General features: G+C 38.2%; 1 long non-coding RNA gene across 1 annotated transcript; it reads left to right on the top strand.

Moving 5' to 3' along the window:
* The first annotated feature begins 5,120 nt into the window (after positions 1–5,120).
* LOC119900073 lies at positions 5,121–8,885 on the top strand. Its single transcript, XR_005444001.1, has 3 exons — positions 5,121–5,182; positions 6,029–6,081; positions 8,164–8,885. It is a non-coding gene; the product is annotated as an uncharacterized LOC119900073 (long non-coding RNA).
* Positions 8,886–13,643: the final 4,758 nt, after the last annotated feature.

The following is a 13,643-nucleotide window of genomic DNA, read 5'->3' as shown; positions in this document are numbered from 1 at the left end:
GGTTCTAGCCCCAAAACAAAGCTAACAGAGAGAATACTGGACAGATGAATGACCACTCTGCTTTGCGAACAAGTTCATCTTGAAGGTGATAATATGTTAATGATGTTCATAGGTTGCTTCCACTGCCCTCCAACAGGGTCACACACAGGTCCAAAATACAAACGCACAAACAGGACCTCTACATGTCAGAGTGAGGGGGCTGCCACGCAGAGGCTCCCTGAGCAGTTAGGGGTTCAGGCTTTGCTCAGGTGAACCTTCAGCAGTGACCAGGAGGTGAAGTGGCACCTCTCCAGCTGCCAGTCTGAACTCCTTTTGACTGATCCGTGCTGGACGTGAGGAACCGGAACCACCATCCGGTTCCCAAGATAAGACCCCACAGACTGAGCTACTGCTGCCCAAAGGTTTAACATCCACAGGTTTTAGGAGAAAAAATTCTAATAAAATGTCTTTAGTTTGTTCCCTCAGTCACCTGTGCAGATACACAATTTATGATCTATGAAGTACGTAATTTACTTGATTAAAACCAGATCATGAATAATGATGAGGATGTACGCATTCACAGTTGTAGTTTGCATAAGTTATAACTGTTGCACTGTGTCAGGGGACAGTACAAGTTTTCTCTCTCTCATTACAGTCATTTCCTATTTACTGTGTAATGAAGTGATGTATAAGGTGGGAGGAGATGTGGCTAAAACTTAAAGAAGAAAGATGAAAGGGGCAGGATAGAAAATTGAGGAGTAGTTTTTAGGTATCATAAGATGTAAGTTCAGGAAATAGAGCTGTGCAGATACAGGAGACCAACCAACAAGGAGGATCTCAGCATCCAACAAAATGAAGATCTTCTTCTCTTCCTCTCACTGATGACAGGTAAAACGTTTGCTGCTATTGGACTACTGATCTTAGAGATTACACTTGTTACAGCTCTGCTTCTGAAATAATTAACAGGTTGGTCTGGTTTGGGTTATTCTCATTTTGTATTAGTTTAATATAATACAGCCTCAATACAGTGCTCTGAAATGTCTCAGCCTCAAAATCCAGTTCTGGTCGAGCTATAAGAGAATTAATCTAAATCAGAAATTTATCGTTTTGTGAACAAATGTTACAGCAGGATTGTAAACAACAGTACAGTCATGGTAAGAGAATAAACAATAACAAGGTGTCTTTGAGGCGGTGTGGCTAAAAGACAAATTCATGTCTGCAAAATGTTCACTGACAACATTTCATGTGGGGTTTTTTAAATAGCCAGCTCCCTTGTGATGTTATCTCGTAGCATCTAAAACACAAGATCAGTATATAAACAATTTCACTAGCAAGGACCATGCCACAACAATATGTCATTTAAAGGTTTAATGAATCTGAATGAACAGAGGAAATTGTTCTTTAGCTCAAATTAGTTAGTCTACAGAGAAAAAAACAAAAAAAAACATAAACAAAATCAGCTTTTCAGACAGGATATTTAGGCTGTTCACGTGTTGCTTTAGATTTAGGTTTAGACTCCACTTTCAGCAATGCACTTACGTGTTTGTATAGCCCCTCCTGTGGGCGCTCAAAAGTGGATTGTAAACAGATGATGAATGACAGAATATTAACACAGTTGCAATTATATAAAATCTTTCTTTAAATAAGAAAAAATAATTGCTGACAGATACTATTAAAATGTCCTCATAGCAGCTTACGACTACATTAAGTGTGTTATAAACCATGTATTCAATATTTGTATACTGCTTAAAATTGGTAGAAGGAGCTCAAATTAAAGTGCTTAATTAATTATTAATTAAAATGTGCTTCACAATTATCTAACAGGTGGGTAACTTTAATAACTTGTAATAATATAACATTATGTGTGTAAAAGTAAAGGTCAAATCATTTAATTAAAAGAAACGTGCAACTGAGCATTGAATGTCTGTGATCCACTGATTCAAAGAGCTGTCTGCTGACAGATCCTGCAAATGTATACAAGAAACAGTGTTTGTTGCATTAATAGAAAGCTAATTCAGATGATCTGTCACATCGTTTCAGTGTCTAACATGATGTAACTTTGTCTTTGATCTACAGGTTGTGAGGCCTTGTCTGAAGTGAAGGGATGTGCATCAGGATGGGTTGAATTCACCTGCAAATATCCAAAACCAAATGTAAAATATCAAAGTATTATGTAGTTTCTCCCAAAGAAACCATACGAAGCTCTGAGAAGGATGTGTGGGAAAACAAAGGCAGAGTTTCCCTGTACCATGATCCAAAAAATACAAATCTCAGAGTGGCCATTAAACAACTTGAACGTGAGGACTTCGGGGACTATCAGTGTAAATTTCACCAACGATCGGACTCATCCCAGGACACAGAGGAAGTGAAATTGGACGTTGGTAAGAGACACTTTTCATTCAAATACATTCTTTGGATCCAGCGCTTAAATATATATACATATTAAAATGATAAGAACTTAATGCAAAGTATTTTGACTCCAATTTCACATTCAGTAGAGTCACTTTCTATTTTAAGTCATCATCTACTTAGATAACCAAAATCAAAATCAATTTGCCATAAAGATCATATTCCAATACATACTGTATGAGTGTAGTGATTGCATTTCCATCATGTGTTAGCACAGTATCTCAGTTTCACATTTGATATTTCTTGTTTATTTGCAGAGACAGACGGCTGCCAGGGACAATTTATTCAAACTGCGTACAGAACAGCTAAAACCACCATCACATGTGATACACAGGAAACAAATACAAGTTCTTCTGCAAACAGAACGGTTCAATCTGTGAGGATATTTTATCAACAAAATCCTCTCTGAAGTCAAACGGGACATTCACTCTCACAGAAACCAACAGTAGCTTCAGCATGTCCATCAGTAACGTGTCCTCACATGATGCTGGTGTCTACGGTGTGGAGTGGAAACACATGAAGGAAGTTACAGAGCTGCTCTCAGAAAGATACAGCTGGAGGTTGAAGGTGAGCAGCACACATCTGACACTTTGAGCTTTGATCTACTCATACAGAAAATTAAGTGTCTGTCTGTCTCTCTACAGCTAAAATTACTAACTTCACTAAGTTTCCAAATATTGGACAGAATCTCACATTCGGGTGTCGATATCAAATGATGCTCCGATTAACAAATTCATCTGTAAGGGAGAAGATCCATCTATATGTCAACCTGTAGTCAGCAATTGCATGCATAGTGAATAAATAAAGCCATCATCATTGGATCAGCAATACTATGATTCACCATGGCAAAAGAAGCAGTGACAGAATCTGAGTTGGCGTGAATAAAGAGTCCCTAAGTTACAGTTAAGTTTTATAATGAACCACAGTTAGTTAGTTTGTTAGTTTCCCTTTGGTAAAGAGCAAAACATTTGGCAGCATCAGACCTTTTTCACAGAAGACATTTTTACATCACAGTAGGAAAAATACAGGTGTAAATAATAAAATGAGGGCTGAATTCCATTTAGCTGCTGCAGTTTCAGGGTCCTGATATTGTTCATGCTGACTCACCTGACACTGTAGACTGATTAACAGAGCCATTGTTAATGTTATTATTAACCCTGTGCTGTTCCTGCCATCAAACAGATAAGACCATTTTTGATTTTATTGCCTTTATTGTCATTGCATGTGATATACAATTTCAGTCACTGTCAACTGAAACAGTAAAAAAAACTTTTTGGTTTCAGTTAAAAAGACACAACTGAGTTAATATTTTTTCTTTCTAATCTATTTTCTATTTTTACTTAGCAATCCTGGCAAGAGCATCCTATTACTCAATTATGGCAAAAAATCATAATCACTTATTGACTAATAATATTGAGATTGTGATTAATTAACACGATTAGTCAATGATTTGGGGAGTTTGCATGCTCTCCCCGTGTCCGCGTGGGTTCTCTCCAGGTGCTCCGGCTTCTCCCACCATCCAAAGAAATGCAGGCTGGGTTAATTGGTGTCTCCGAAATTGTCCTTAGTGTGGATGTGATTGGTGTCGTCTATGTGTGGCCCTGAGATGGACTGGTGACCTGTCCAGGGTGTACCCCGCGTTTCGCCCGATGTAAGCTGGGATTGGCTCCAGCTGTTTGCAGGAAAGCGGTTGACGATGGATGGATGACCTTTTTGAAAAAAAGGATCTTCTTGAACTTTGAATTTTCTCTAACTCATTCAGTATAAAACGTGCTTTGTGACCAGATCTGTCTGATCTGGGCATGTTACCACACAGTTGTTTACTGTCATATGCTTAAGGCTCTTTTCTAACTTATTTGCACCAGTCTTTGGGACTGCCACAGTGTGTAACAACCGTCAAACAGCTGAATTGGTTTTTCCTTACTTGTTCTTGATCAAAAGCGCTCCACCCTTCATCTTGGCCCGAGCTGAACATATAGGTCACATAACACACTGGATTATACAAGTCAAAGCAGAGCATCATTGCGAAAAAGAATGTCTCACAAAAATTATTTTACCTAGATTATTTTGTTTTCATAACTTGTGGAAGCCAAAATCATAATTGAAAATTGCAGAAGAAATCAGAACCTTTATAGTGTATGTGAAGAAGCAATTAAGCTGAAACTCATTAAAGCCTTATAATTTGCTTTGTTAAAAAAACATTTGACTTTTTTTTCAAATGGCTGTGAAATCCTGATGCTGCTTAATACTTGTTTTAAGTTCCTGCACTTCTTCAGAGCTGCGTTCTGCAGTGATGTGACAGCAGAACTTCATCAGCAACAACTAAAACCCAAGTGATCAATTCATAAACAGATTTAGTTTAGTGTTTCACTATGCATGTTTTATACTTTTTAAGGATAATTAACATTCTGATCTCTAAGGGTTATTCTGTCTGTTCTCTTGCCAAATTTAATTGTTTTCTTTTTCAGTATCACCAGCAGTATCACCAGCAGTATCCACATCTCTGTTTTTTTCAACCCAGTCAACTACTGCATCTGCAGAGAGTCCTGGTAAGAGAGCACGTTTGACTTCTTAAATCTTCTGCTAGAGAAGAGCGGGGGGGGGTTAAAATGAAATTTCTATAAACGTCCACTTACATTTTCTCAACACAGACAGCTGTGGATGATAATGACCCATGTTAAAAAAAATAATTGTGGTTTATTTTGCAGGTGGCCCTCACGTCGTCATCACTGTGATCGTCTGTGTAGCTGTGCTGCTGCTGCGTTTGTGCTGATTTTGATCCTAATCTACGCATGTAAGAGTTATTACCAGTTTGAAGAAACACTCACATTTTGTAAACAGAAAACCACATTAACAACAGCTCCACCCTGTGTGGAGGTGAGGACTAACAAGGCCAAAGAAGACACTCTATATCGTTTGTAGTGACTAACATGATTCTTTTTCATGTCTTGAAGTTAATGGACACAATGTTTTTATACAAAGAAAGGAAAAACTTCACTTATTTGCCAGACTTACAAGAGGAAACAAATAATTATAAATTTGTTGTAAAACAGAATTTCACAAAGTATAAACTTTACATTTTCCCCAACTCACCAGCATGAGTCTGGTGCGAATTAGCCTCCACCTGAAATTACTCATGCGCAGTTTAGGAGAGATCCAATCTCAATGAGGATAACAAGAAAACAAGAAAAAATACCAGGTGTAAACACAAAGGCAAGATCCGATGGTTAAAGTAACATTATATAAAATTTGTTTTTGCGAGATTTGGTGTCAGTACTGTTGTGGGAATTTACATCACAGTAGGAATAACATAAGGAGTATAGGAGAGGAAAGGTTAAGGATAAACACATATATATCTATAAGACATAGCAATAATATTAATAATAATAATAAAAAACCAGTCGCATGGACCCGAGGACCATGAATCTGAGATAAATGGATAGAGGTCCTCAGGAATATGTTTTAAGTTGCTACCAGCCATGTTTCAGTGCGTTATGGGAATAATAATGTCGCTTTAAGGCTTAAAGTTAAAGGCTTAAAGAGGTAGTGTCTCAATTTGATAAAAATTGGTGAAATTAATCCATTTATGTCCTTCTGCTTTTTTACTCAGCTATTGTTATCTTACTTTTGCTTCTTCCAGGATTTTCACCTTTAAAGAACACAAGAAATGGAGCAGCAGCACAGCACAAAAAGGTCAGTGTATAAATACAACTGTCCTCTACAGAAAAAAAATAACCGTGTTTAAGCCACACAAAATTACGACTCATGTTTACGTTATTGATGTAAGCGACCTCTAGTGGCAGTACAATGCAAACGCATTAAGGATCGATTAAGGATTTTTTGGGCCGACCGATGACTGATATGTGGAACCGTTATACATTTGCTGTAAAATTTTAATCTTGGTGTCAAAATTTTGAATAACACAAACTCCAACACAAAACTTTGTTGAAAATAACAAGATTAAAGTTAATTGTCATGTTTAATCTTTAAAATAGTAAATTAAATGAATTAGAGATCCATCCCAGAGATGGACTACTATAATTGAAAAATTATCATGAACTTTTCCTTTACCACCTGCTATTTATATTATAATATGTGTGTGATGTGCTGCAAGTAGGCAAGTTAATTTTACTAAATGTAAAAATGTCACCACAAAGTGTAGGATAGGCATGAGGTTCTGCATGAAGACATTTACATTTATTAATTTAGCTGACGCTTTTATCCAAAGCGACTTACAATTGCTCTATATGTCAGAGGTCGCACGCCTCTGGAGCAACTAGGGGTTAAGAGTCTTGCTCAGGGACACAATGGTGTTTCACAGTGGATCTGAACCCAGGTCTCTCACATGAAAGGCATGCATCTTATCCACTTCCCCATCACCACCCAAGGTTAAAGAGCCCCCCCAGCACTGTGATAGAACGGCTGGGTAAGACCATTGACCAGCGCTGTGTTGAGCTCCAAGCTGAACATTTTTTCACTTTCTGTGACCGGAAAAAAACACTCAGCGCCCAGCGCTTGCCTCTCAACAAGCGGCTGAGTTTGCAAGGAGCTAGTAAATTTTAAGATAGTTGACAATGATAGCAAAAAGGCAGACAGGGTAACAGTTACCAAATAATGGACAGGGTTGTCACATTGAAAATGCTTGCTCACACTCACCCTCCTGCCCACCCACATTCATCAAAATAAATCCCAATTGTTGTATGTAAACACAGTGTTTCCCACAGAATGACAGCCTAACTGAGGTGAGAGAGAGAGAGAGAGAGAGAGAGAGCGACCGTGCAGAAGGGGTGCTGAGCGAATAGCCTAGTATATGCTCTGCCCGCAGCTCTGTGATCAAAATCGATTTTACCCATAACCTATAAAAAACAACAATAATCAAAATACTTCCAGGTCACTTGACTCAGTTAGGAACCTTCCTAAGCAAAAAAGACGCAGTTTGGACGCAGCCCTAGTCTTAAAGGCGTTGACAGAACCCGTAGATCCCAAACCTCATCCTAACCTTCACAGTCAGTGATTGTATGTATGTTGCCTCCTTTGTGTCACTCCACGTGTTTATGTCATGTGACTTAGATCACGTGATTTCCAAAACGCTCATTTGAGTCATATTTGGATATTGGTAAAAACAACCTATGTTGTCGTTTAGGTTTGAGGACTTGTTGGTATATATGAATGTTTGTGTGTGTTGTGGTACTGTATAGGTTGAATAGATATTGCTGGAATAATGTGCAATAGCTGGATTACTCAAGTATGAGTGTTAAAAGAATAAGAAAGAACTTCTGGGACTCTCATTTCATAGAAAAAACAATAAAATAATATTGACCAACAAGGATGCAGAGTTTTCACTGTTTCAGTGAGAATCTCCCTTTTTGCTACGTGTGGAGATCCTGTTGTGTTTGTTATGAATATTTTACCTACAGTGGTCAAATTTAGATGCAGGAGCACTACCACCTCTGATAACCAACTGGCACACACATTTCTTCCCTGTTGCCTCTGAACAGAAACCAAGGAGGATAACTTGTAAACAAAACTCTCCCTATAAAGTATTATACTGTTACCACAAGATAATTATCAAAAAACCACTGCAGACTACAATGGGAAATATGTTACTGTATGATATAATGTATATGGGAATGTTTTAAAACTTTAATTATTTAAACAATATTATTAAAAGCTATTGTTCTAAAATTGTATTTATTTAATATCAGTTACTCAGACTCAGTTCTTATTATATGGATTTTATATGATTTTTTCAGACTGTATTTTTCATTCTGTTAGGATCATGTCTATGAGGAGATACAGCAGACGCCAAACTCAGGAAATAAGATGAACACGATTTATGCCACTGCCAACTTTCCCACAAACCCCTCTGCCTCGCTGCATTACTCCAGCATCAACTTCCAAACAGCTCTGACAGAGTTGGTGGTGAGACAGTGATCCTCAAACCCAGCTCTGCTGCCTACGAATATTCTACTGTGAAGCAAAATCCAGCCTACTGTACAGTCAGCCAGCCGTCCAGCTCTTCAGAGGATCCTCTCTACACAACAGTCAACAAGCCACAGCAGCACCGAGCAAAGATCAGCCCTGTCAATTTATGACATTTACTACATGTATGGTCAAAATTTCAGGTCATTCATTGCTGATGTGGTTGTTTACAATGAATCCAGCTCAGACTTCAGGAACTTCACCAAGATATTCAGATGTTGGACGCTGTCAACTTAAATCCTATCAATCCAGAGACACACGATTCACTTCATCATCCACATTGTTTGAGTCACCAAGGTGTGAACAGGACTTTTGCACCGATCTGTAATTACTAGAGGAGTCTTTCTTGTCTTGCTTCTGAAGCTCAGCTTTATATTACAGCTGATTATTATCTCATTACCTGATTTAACTTATCACAGATACTGTATATTGTTGACCTGGTCTGAATCAGAGTCCTAGAAATAAAAGAAAATCCTTTCCCTACAATTCAGTGATATTTTTATGTGAAAACTTGCACACTGAGAACATATTTTGAGAAATATTTTTGACGACTACATTGACCATTTGAATTCACATTTAATTTCCAGATAAAGTGGCTATTCCTCTTTTTGTTTTGGTCAGTTATTTACTCATTTAGTGACGTTAAACACACCAACTAGACAACTGCACTGGGATCAAATCATTATTTTACATTACCTTGACAGCTGAGGTGGTAATGGTGCAGTGGACAAGATAAGAGACCTGGGTTCAATCCCCCTCTGTGACCCCTCCACTGATGTGTCCCTGAGCAAGACACTTAACTCCTAGTTGTTCCAGAGGCGTGCAACCTCTGACATAAAAAGCTTTGGATAAAAGCGACTTAATTTAAAGAAACTGTTTTAAAACTGGTAGTTTGAGTTATTATATTATATATTTCATAGTTTTATGTACAAGAAAACAATCATTAAAATGTTGCTTATTATTTACAACACCAGTGTAACAGCCTCCTCATTTAATCTTATTAATTTCACTGTATGCAGGATTTAATTTTATTTTTTTACTTTAGTGTCATCTAGTGGTAAAATTAAGACTGACATTGTGTCCCAGTTTGCTCCTCAGTCTCTGATTCGCCCTCTGTATTGGTGTTGCTCTTTGTCCCTTTCTCTAACTCCCTAGCGCTGCCATCCTCAAGCTCACTGTGTGAAAGTGAATTTAATAATGTCAGTTATAATGTAATAATGTCAATATATTTAGAAATACAGTGGTGAAATTACCGTGTTCTGAAGTTGAGCATTTCAGTCATGTTGATTGTTTATTGTTGTGAACTTTCTCACTTTAAATGTTGCAGCTGCTAGAAATTGTGAGATGGAATGATCTCCTTGAGTTTTGTGAAGCACTGGTTCTCAAACTTTTTCATGTCAAGGACCCCCAAAACTGACTCACATTAGACGACGGACCCCATTTGAGATCCCACCGTGACACACTGTGGGAGACAACACTACATGGCTTTTACCAAGACTACAGATATCATCAAAATAACTTGAAAGATGCAACAATCACATAGAATTTTACAAATAGCAAATTAACTTTAATGTGCTGAATATCTAGATACATTCATTTTCAATTTAAATCACCAAATAAGCACAGTTTCCTGTGGTTTACTGATGTCTGCAATGATGTGTGGTAGAAAATATGAGGGGTGGAGCTTTTTGTAAGTGACCTAAAATAGAATGACACTAAAGCCTGAGATCATAACCTGACTGAGGATGTTCAGTCTGACCGTGATGCTTTTCTAATTCAGTTTTGTTGAATGACTAATTATTATTGAACAAGGAGTGACTATAACAGTGTTAAAACAATGCAGGGGGGCTGTGATGGTGGGGGTGTGCTGTTTAAAATGACGGTGAGACATCAACGATCCAGCCCAGTTTGACAGTCCATCAGGTTAAAGGATCACAGGATCTGACAAAAGATCTGGAAAATGATCACAGCATCAATAGTTTAATCTTTGGTTGCACTGACTGTGAGATAAACAGCAGAAATACAGCGATCCAGTTACAAAGGAACGTCTGCTTGCTTGTGTTTCATTTGCCAACTCAGCTTCTTACCCGAAGACTTCCTTTTGCAGTCTGGCAAAAGCTGTGCCAGGTTTATCTTTTTGCCAGAGTACTCTGAAGGTGTTTTTTTTTCTGCCAACAAAAAACTCAATAAAACAAGGCAAGGCAGATACTGCCACACGTTTTAATCTAATTCAGCCAAATAAACCTGATTAAACATGATAACCTGTTTATAAATATAATAATATAATTTTATCAGCCATCAGCAGCAGTTTCATGTGGTTTTGTTCTATGGGTGGAGACTTAAGTGAGCCTGTGGTTTGCAACCTGTTGGTTTTAAATAGCTTTTCTGGTTAAGGGTGAGAATGTCTCATAGCCAGAGGGAGATAAAAAACAATAATAGTAAGAGACGTGTCAACATAGACCTCATCCACAGCCATCACTACTGTTGTTCAACATTTCCATGTGAAGCTTTACAGCTTATTATTACAGCTTCTGTTTAAAAAGAGCTGTATCTCCTACCATTTAAATGCTGAACACTATCTGACAATGAAAAACTAAAAGGCCATTGTTCACTATCTGCTCAGCAGCAAACAGGAGACAGACACAGTTAGAGACTAACTGGTGAACACAGTCGAGCATTTAGCAGCTAAAGAGTCAAATCTTCTCTCAGGAGAGGTTCTAGCCCCAAAACAAAGCTAACAGAGAGAATACTGGACAGATGAATGACCACTCTGCTTTGCGAACAAGTTCATCTTGAAGGTGATAATATGTTAATGATGTTCATAGGTTGCTTCCACTGCCCTCCAACAGGGTCACACACAGGTCCAAAATACAAACGCACAAACAGGACCTCTACATGTCAGAGTGAGGGGGCTGCCACGCAGTCAGGCTCCCTGAGCAGTTAGGGGTTCAGGCTTTGCTCAGGTGAACCTTCAGCAGTGACCAGGAGGTGAAGTGGCACCTCTCCAGCTGCCAGTCTGAACTCCTTTTGACTGATCCGTGCTGGACGTGAACCGGAACCACCATCCGGTTCCCAAGATAAGACCCCACAGACTGAGCTACTGCTGCCCAAAGGTTTAACATCCACAGGTTTTAGGAGAAAAAAATTCTAATAAAATGTCTTTAGTTTGTTCCCTCAGTCACCTGTGCAGATACACAATTTATGATCTATGAAGTACGTAATTTACTTGATTAAAACCAGATCATGAATAATGATGAGGATGTACGCATTCACAGTTTGTAGTTTGCATAAGTTATAACTGTTGCACTGTGTCAGGGGACAGTACAAGTTTTCTCTCTCTCTCATTACAGTCATTTCCTATTTACTGTGTAATGAAGTGATGTATAAGGTGGGAGGAGATGTGGCTAAAACTTAAAGAAGAAAGATGAAAGGGGCAGGATAGAAAATTGAGGAGTAGTTTTTAGGTATCATAAGATGTAAGTTCAGGAAATAGAGCTGTGCAGATACAGGAGACCAACCAACAAGGAGGATCTCAGCATCCAACAAGATGAAGATCTTTCTTCTTCTCTTCCTCTCACTGATGACAGGTAAAACGTTTGCTGCTATTGGACTACTGATCTTAGAGATTACACTTGTTACAGCCCTGCTCGTAGAGCACTGACTTCACAGTTAAGATGTCTCACTCAGTAAAGTTGGTCACAAAAAAACTAATAATTTTAAAAATATATTTTACATGATGAAAAATAATCGACATCCAATTTTTGTAAACACTGAAATTGGTCTCAGCCTCAAAATCCATTCTGTTCAGGCTATAAGAGAAATATTTTAAGTCTGAAAGGATATTTATAGTTTTATGTACAAATGTTAGAGCAGGATTGTGAGGAACAGTACAGTAATGGTGGAAGAAAAAGCTTTTCAGACATGATATTTAGGGGTTCAGGAGTTGATGACTGTAGACGCCACTTTCAGCAATAATATTATCAATGTGTTTGTATAGCCCCTCCTGTGGGTGCCCATCAGTGGAGGCTGGTAAATAAACAAATGAATGACAGTTTATTAAAACACAGTCGCAACTATTAAATGTCTTCAAAAAAGTAATAATTGCTGACATTAAAATTGCTAAATTAAAATCTCAGGGTGGCCATTAAACTAACAGAACATGAGGACTTTGGGAAGTACACCTGTAAATTTGACAATCGACCTTTACAACCCAATGCACATCTAATGAATTAAATGAAATTTCAGAAACATATTCTCTCTTTGCTTTTTATGTATCGAGGCGTAACTGATTTAATTCAGCTTTCATACTGTACATGTAAAGTGTGGTGCCACTACTCTAAATTATTTTGCTTCCACATCCAGTAGAGAAATCAATTTGCCATGAAGATCAGATTCCAAAAAAAGCAGATGTAACACTCTCCCCACTCATCACCAATGTAAGCAACTCCTCATTGTCCATTGGACTCGACCCCGACACCCTGAACAACTGCAGGCCCATCTCCATCATTCTTTCTCTGTCCACAATCCATGAGCGAGTTGTCGATACTCACTCAAACTGCCCTACTTAAAATCACCCAATGACATACTTCACTCTGACTCTGGGTTCCTCACCATCCCCTATCTCCATGCTATCTTTCAAACAGACCCTCAAAACCCACCTTTCAAGACTGCATTCTCCAGTTCTGTCCTTCCCCTCTCTCCCTCCTTTTCTTTTTTAACCAGTTACTTTTATCTTTCGCCCTGTAAAGCGTATTTGAGTGTTTAGAATATTATCAATATCATTCACACCTTATGAGTGTGGTGACCACGTGTTAGCACAGCATTACTGTATTTTAATTCCGGTTTTACCTTTCTGAGACAGACGGCTGCCAGAATCAATTTATACAAACTGCGTACAGAACAGCTAAAACCACCATCACATGAGATCACACAGGAAACAAACACAAGTTATTCTGCAAACAGAACGGTTTAATCTGTGAGCTGAAGGTTAACTGTGAGCAGCACACATCTGACTCTTTTAGCTTTGATTTTCTCACACAGATAATTAAAGTGTCTCTGAAATATGTTGTTAAATACAGTCACTGATACACAAATGTCTTTCTCTCTCTCTCTACAGCTTTATACTAACTTCACCACGTTTCCAGCTGTTGGAGAATCTCACATACTGGTGTGAATATCCAAATGATTCTTTTATAAACAAATTCATCTGTAAGGGAGAAGATCCATCTATATGTAAACCTCTATTAAGCACACAGCACAAAAAGATCATTGGG

Source organism: Micropterus salmoides, unplaced genomic scaffold, assembly GCF_014851395.1.
Source record: "Micropterus salmoides isolate LMB-PRFRI ecotype aquatic unplaced genomic scaffold, ASM1485139v1 Ms_hic_scaffold_1219, whole genome shotgun sequence".
NCBI lineage: Eukaryota > Metazoa > Chordata > Actinopteri > Centrarchiformes > Centrarchidae > Micropterus > Micropterus salmoides.
Note: the sequence above shows the minus strand (reverse complement) of the source record. Positions and strands in the feature narration are given on the sequence as shown.